General features: G+C 35.6%; 1 long non-coding RNA gene across 1 annotated transcript; it reads left to right on the forward strand.

Annotated features, from left to right (window-relative positions):
- Positions 1-2,983, forward strand: LOC132310161 (uncharacterized). The gene is made up of 3 exons (XR_009482565.1): positions 1-225; positions 1,000-1,091; positions 2,706-2,983. It is a non-coding gene; the product is annotated as an uncharacterized LOC132310161 (long non-coding RNA).
- The last annotated feature ends 4,720 nt before the right edge of the window (positions 2,984-7,703 follow it).

A 7,703-nucleotide genomic window follows, 5' to 3' on the forward strand; every position in this document is an offset into this window, starting at 1 on the left:
TTTTAATTCATTCATCACTTTCCTCTCAAGAACCCTAAGGAAGCCACCATTGGAGAAAAGCTTGACTAGTAGCTTTGACTTCATTTTTGGTGCCCTTTTACTCACCTTAGAACTTTGAACTTGGAATACTATAGGCTCCTCCCACTCTCCTTTTCAAAACCCTTGAAGGATCTAGCCTAACTCCTAGTTTTGCTTTGGTATCTAGAGATTCAATTCTCTAGTGAGGTATTGATCTATTATTTTGAAGTATTTTCATGTCATTATTGAGTGTTTTACATGCATGGAAGAGAAGGACTTGTATTTTGCCCTTAAATTGTTTTAACTTGAAATTAATCTTGTCAAATTAAATATAGAATATGAAAATATACTCAATTAGCTTTCATTTAGTTTTGGTTTCATATAATTTGGATTTAAAATGAATTAGTTATGAATTTTTGAAGTTGCAAGCTAGTTGCTGGAAATTTGGAGCTTTTCCTTTTTAGTCCGGAAATGAATTTTTTATATGGAGTTGTGGTACTTCAATTTCCTTGAAATTTTTATTGGAACTTCCTCCATGGGTTTTACACTACTTAAATTTTTTTTCACGATTTTAGAGCATTTCTAATTTTTTTTTAAAATCCAAAACTATCTGCTGTCCATGTTTTTATTACAGCTGGAAAACATATTTTTAGATGATTTATTTCACTAACCTTTTGACATTGGATCATGGCTTAAATTTTTTGTTTTACACTCTCATATGTTTGCTTCCAAAATAAATTAGGTTTGCCCAATTTGGATGTCAAATGAATTTTTCATGAATTTTCAAAGTTGGAAGCTACAGGCTGAAAAAGTGTTTTCTGGGCAGAATTTGTTTCAAAGTTGTGGTTCAAAACTATTTCAATTGGGAAAATATTTTGTTAAAATAAATTGATATTATCAAATTACAGTGTTTAAGTTTTCATTGGGCTTTGGATTCATTCAATTTGGTTTAGAATTGAATTTTTTTATGAATTTTACAAGTTGAAGGTAGCAAGCTGAAAAATCTGTTTTGCGGACCGAAAATTTGGGGCGATTTCATTTCGGTGGTAATTGGGATTTTCATTCCAATTGAGGTAGGAAATGTTTTAGGATTATTTGTGTGTTGTATTGTGTGTTTGCCATGATTATACAACATATATGTATGCCTTATATCAAATCTAGAAAGTTAGTAATTTTTATTTCTTTGTATAAGATTTAAAATTTATGATGACGTATAACTTTGATTTGAATTGTAATATGTTAGGAAATTATGCTTAGATATATTGGTTAACATATATTAAATTTGGATTATTTGATTAAGAATTACAACTTTTATTTAATATTTATCTTTGGTGAAAGTTTAATTCACATGGTTGTATCAAGCATTAAATCAAGTTGTAATGTGGAATTTAAATAGGCCTTGGCATGTTCTCTAACATAGATTAAATTAAGGGCATTTGGAATTGTTTAAAAATCTAGAGGAAATTAATTAATTAACTTGATTAATTTTGTTTTAAGTGTTTTAATCACTTAACTTATCATTTGATGTTATATACATAATGACCATGACATGTCTTTCAATATATATTAAATTGAGGTTATTTGGATTAACTTGAAATTTAGAGAATTTAACTATTTATGTTTAATTAAATTCTACTTTATTACTCCATGAATATAATTGCATTTTGGAAGTTGTTTCTAGATTTAAATCATGGATTTGGATTTGATGTATGTTCACTTGATTACTTTTGAGTATTGGATAACAGAGTTGTTACTTTTATATTCATGAGAATATGTTTTTCCTTATTGAATATATTGTTGCTATGTGTAAGGAATTGCACACTTTGTATTTGACATCTTACATGCCATAGTAGTTGTGAATTTTGAGCATGTATTGTATAAGTTTCCAAAATTTGGATTGTGCTTGGTAAATAATTGATATCTTGTATATACATGTTGATATATATACGTTGTTACACAATTTGTTGATTTTGGAAACTTGGGGATGTCGTTGTTTGGTTACGGCTAGGACTTGGTTCTAGTACGGGGGATTGTCCCTCTATATAGTCTAGTGCGCACATAGGGAGGTTACCCATGGGCTAGTAACCCTAAAGTAACTATGTTGTCGGTCTGATCCGGCGTGACGTCCGAGTATCCACTTTGTTTGATTTCGTATTTCATTTCAAGTTGATAACTAGATGATATCGTAACTTGTTGTCCCTTATTTGATTTCCTATTTTGGGCTTAAGATGTAGCTTTGTGAAAGCATGCTTCATGCGTTGTATTGGAAGTTCCATTGTTGGTTAAATTGCATCGATATCATAATTTGTGTTTTGATGTTCAAATGTAATTTAAAAATGACCTTATAGATTCATTTTGAACATAGACGTTAGGTGGCATGACCCACACTTGTTGTTTTCGTATTTTGGATTTCAAGTTGAAGACTTTCAGAATCTATATCTTGTTGCCTTGTATAACATGTTTCCATGTTGTTTGAATTGTATGAACAATGTGATTATGATATAAATGATCTAGGTAGCTTAGGATGCTCCGTGGGTCTCATCTTGACGTAGACGTTAGGTGGCATGAGCCCCTTTAACATGTTTCACCATAAGGTGATAAAATTGTAAAATGCTAGGTCGATGCATGCTCATCTCCTACGAATAGCTTTATGTTACTCACCCCTACGATACTGGGGCATATTTCAGGTACAGGACTCAGGATTTGAAGATTCCATTGCTCCTTGGATGGCTTACAGTTTCTAAGTTTCTATTTTATGCAAGTGTTAGCATAAGATGCCTCTTTGTAGCCTTATTTGTTTAAACTTGTATTCGTTGATTCGTATATGTAAAGTGTACGTAAGTGCACTCTTTTCAATGTATTTAATATGTATGAGATGAGGCCGGAGGCCAATGACATGTATCTCGTTTTCTATGTACTTTTGTTTTCAAAGTTTATTATGAAAATATTGGAAAATGTTAATTCATTGCTTCATAACTTTCGCATCGGGTGTTGGAATTTCATTTCTTTTCTGCCCGGACTCAGAATCAGACTATTCTTGAGTCTAATTTTGTTCATTTTTCGTTGTCCTTCCAATGGTGTGCACAGTGGCACCCTTTTCAGTGAGAAATTACCATTTTGCCCTTAGTTCATCTCTTTTCGGGTTAGGCATTCTTGCTTCATTTGCTTGGCTCTTTTGAGTTCCGTGGCTTCATGGAGAGTCATTTTGGGGCCTTAGGGATGACGTACATCTCTTGAGGTCATTTGTTTTCTTTCGCTTCTGCATTTCAGGTCCATTATCGGGTCAACTTCCGGTTTATCACTAACGCACCGGGTTGAGAAATCTGGGTCTGAATACCTTAAACGACGGGTTTTGGGTGCATATCATGCTTATGTTGCCATGCTCTATGTGTTTATATGCTTCATGATAACATGTTTTGGTTTGATAACATGTTTATGTGCTTACGTGCTACATGTGGTATGCCGTTTGTTTAGCATGATTTAATTATTATGTAAAGAGCATGACATATGATGTATTCTAGATCATATTTGTATATACATAACTATGTTGCATATTTGGCATGACACGAGATTAGTCATTGAGGCTCGAGTTAAGGTTGATGGTGATTGTAGTCACGGTTGTATTGTAGTTTAGGTTGTTGTTGACCTAGAGTTGGTTTTGAGGTAGGTGGAGAGACACCTTTTGTTTAGGCTTTCATGGGGTGAGCCTTAGGCACAATCGTAGTACTGGATTTGTTGATTTTAGGCCATGGTTAGGTTTTGGACCTTTTAGGATCCTTGGTTGTTTTGGAAGGTTCCTCTGAGATTGTGATTTTCGTAGGCGGGTACATTGTGGGCGGGTGCATGGCATAGTCATGCTACCGTACTGGAAAGCTACGAGTGCAGTTCGGATGGAATCAGCGTTGGGTTTTGTTCCGACGGGTGTAGTCCTTTTGATCGATAATGATGATGGTTGTTTTAGGGATCAATCGTAGTGATCGATTTGGTTGTCTGATTGTATGGCTAGAGTTGCCATTTCCTTTGAGTTCTCCTGCGCGATGATGCTTTTGGGGTCAAGTCGGTTGATAGATACTTCGGGTAGAGAGTGCATTGCATTGTTAGTGTCACTTGTAGTGTCACCCTTAGATTTAGAGATGGATTGTAAAAGTCTTACCATTATGGTAAGGGCTCACGTTTGTTTTGAGACAGGTTGTTGTTGCATTGGTTTTTGGAGTCAGTGTATGGCTAGGATTGGTCCTTCCTTTTTACCTAGGCACTCTAGGACACGATGTCCATAGGGTTCATTGTTGCATCACTTTTGTTTTCTGCAGTTTCATTTACTACCATGTTAGTAGTATGATTTATGATATTGTGATGCATGAGTAGGTGGAGGTCTATCCACATTTGCCTTCTTGTTGTGTGGCAATAGCATGCCTTTCTTATATGCTTCGAGATGCCATGTTGTTACTGCGCTTTAATGACATGCTTTTGTGTTTATGTGGAGACATGCAGCATGTGCTTTTGATTTTCATATATGTAAGTAGATTTTCTTTCTGGTAGTTGCATTCCTTCTCATATGCATGACTTTCAGGTTTGGTTTTCCCATTCGTTTCCCTTGGTCGCACGTAGTCTGTATGCGGGTTTCCACAATGGTTTTGTGCTGGTTCGTGTTAGGGACTTTACAAGGAGTGAGTCTCTTCCCTCCGTTGTGTTGTGCACTGTTTTGGGGTTGGTGGGTCCATGAGGATCATCGTTGTTGTCTTGAGTCCTTGGTGAAGATTTGATAAATTTTGGTCGACTTACTTCCATGTAGGGGGTGAAGTCGTTGACTTTGTTGTCTTTCATTTCAGAGATGGAGTCGTGGTATTGTCCTTTTTAGGACTGGTGGTCCCCTTTCTTTCGTGTCTTCCCTTGGGGAGTTCCTGCCCTGGTTGTTGACGGTTATGGTGCTCAAGTGAGTTGATTGGTGTGAGATCATTTTACAGAGACTTATGTCCATATCTTTGAGGATTGTTTGATTCATGAGGTGAGCTCGATGCTCTTTTGAGAATGTCTTTTGGAGACTTGTTCCAGTTTTGGAGGCCTGGATGTGGTTGACTCTTAGGAGGAGTTTTGGAGAATCGTTGTTGGATATGGCTTGCTTGTGGAGTTTTCTCGTCCTAGTTTTGACTAGGCACGGCCTTGAGGAATTGTAGTTCCAATGGTTGTTTATAGACGGATCGAAATTGAGGAATTTTGATTTAGCTTGGTGTTGTCAAGTACGATTTTGAGAGACTCGTTCTATAACCTTGGTTGTCAAGATTTTGATGTGTGTGCCACTTCGTGGACTTGTATTTCGAGGATCTAGTTATCCGTGATAGGGATTTTGATCTGATGTTTGATTACAGTGTAGTTTCGTAGTTGATCTGTTTCAGGATGATATCTGGGATTTCGGAGATGATGTTTTGTTTGTTAGGCTTTGAATTCGTGATTTAGGTTGTTAACAGGAGTATTTTGAGGCGTTGGAGTTGTTGGTTTTGTTGTATTGAGGACTTAGGACCTTAAGCTTAGCAGTGCCTGTGACATTGTTGTCAGAGTTTTGGGATTAATTACCCCAACTCTCACAAGATGCCTGGTTCCCGTAGTGCTTTTGGTAATGATGATTCACGACATTGATGTCATTTGTATCGAGAGGTTTCATGGGTAGACCTAGTAGGGGGCAGGTTATGAATTAGTGCCTTATACTGTCATACTACCTTACTGATGAGTAAGTGTGGGCGGGTTCTGGTCGCTCTTCGTACTACCGCATTGTCCTTATTTTGTACAGGACTCAGGATTTGAAGATTCCATTGCTCCTTGGATGGCTTACAGTTTCTAAGTTTCTATTTTATGCATGTGTTAGCATAAGATGCCTCTTTGTAGCCTTATTTGTTTAAACTTGTATTCGTTGATTCTTATATGTAAAGTGTACGTAAGTGCACTCTTTTCAATGTATTTAATATGTATGAGATGAGGCCGGATGCCAATGACATGTATCTCGTTTTCTATGCACTTTTGTTTTCAAAGTTTATTATGAAAATATTGGAAAATGTTAAGTCATTGCTTCATAACTTTCGCATCGGGTGTTGGAATTTCATATCTTTTCTGCCCGGACTCAGAATCAGATGATTCTTGAGTCTAATTTTGTTCATTTTTCGTTGTCCTTCCAATGGTGCGCACGATGGCACCCTTTTCAGTGAGAAATGACCATTTTGCCCTTAGTTCATCTCTTTTCGGGTTAGGCATTCTTGCTTCATTTGCTTGGCTCATTTGAGTTCCGTGGCTTCATGGAGAGTCATTTTGGGGCCTTAGGGATGACGTACATCTCTTGAGATCATTTGTCTTCTTTCGCTTCCGCATTCCGGGTCCGTTATCGGGTCAACTTCCGGTTCTTCACTAACGCACCGGGTTGAGAAATCCGGGTAGTTACAAAAATAGTCCTTCATAAAATTCCTTTTTTTTTTTTAAAAAAGTCGATTTCCTAAAACTCTTATGTTTGACAAATATTCTCTTCAAAATTAAACCACTTTTCTAAAACACATTTTCAAGGGCTCTTAATTTCTATTTTCTAATTATATCATACTATTTTTGAGACTCTTTTTCAAGTGACTTTTATGTTCACACTTTAATAAACTAATTTTTAAAATGTTGAACTTAATTAAACTACATTAGACCAAATTCCTATCATGTTGTACTCATAGTTGGATACATAGGTAGCCTGGGTAATCCCTAGGGTCGGTCCCACTAATTTCAAAACCATATTTTTCCTCAAAAAGTATTATGTTCAAAACATTTATTTTAAGAACCACTTTCTTTTTAAGGTCACATGCCTAGATCTTATCACTTATTGATATGGTCTAGTTTTTAAGGTAATATTAGATCATGCATCTTTGATGCAATATTCTATTTTGTAAAATATTTTAACACGTGAAAAAGAAGGTAATCGTGTCTCACAGATGTGTGGGGTGCCTAAAACCTTCCCATGCATAAGCAAACCCTTAAAACTATTAATTTGGTTCACGAAGACTAAGCGGTAGTAAAATATATTTAGGGCCTTTATTAGACCTCTTATATGTCAAAATATTTGGATATCCTTACAATTCCTTGGACATTACTTAGGTGACCTAACACACCTTAAATCCATGTTAGGTGGTGAACATTAATTGCCCTAGTCATAATAATCATTGGCCATAGCCACTCGTCGCATTGAGCTCTTTTCTTCCCTCATACAAGTTTAGTATAACCCCCTATATAAATGTTGAGGGAAATTTTCAGGCACGACAAAAGAAATACAAAGGAAACAGTAAGGTCACTTTTTGATTACCTGGAGAATTACATATGGCTTATTTTGGTTAATGACTTCACTGTTTTGGTGTGTGAAATAAATATAATATTAGGACTTTCATTGAATTGTATGATCTAATGTTAATATTTAGTCTACCTAGTATTGAATGACTCAAAAAATTGATCAGTCCATGTAATTATATTCCTTTCCATATACTCTTAAAATCATTAGAAGTAGAAGTCGAATTTCTGTTTGAATGCAATCAATTTTATTATATATTTTCACAAATATATGCATATATTTGAATGTATATTAAAGTTTGATTGCAGGTGTAGATTAATTAATTTACTCCATCTCATGGTCTGGTTGAGTTTTAATTTATTATTTAATTATATGTGATGCA

This window comes from Cornus florida, unplaced genomic scaffold (genome assembly GCF_030987335.1).
Source record: "Cornus florida cultivar Cherokee Brave unplaced genomic scaffold, ASM3098733v1 CherokeeBrave_3.0.0_Hap2_Chr05, whole genome shotgun sequence".
Lineage (NCBI taxonomy): Eukaryota > Viridiplantae > Streptophyta > Magnoliopsida > Cornales > Cornaceae > Cornus > Cornus florida.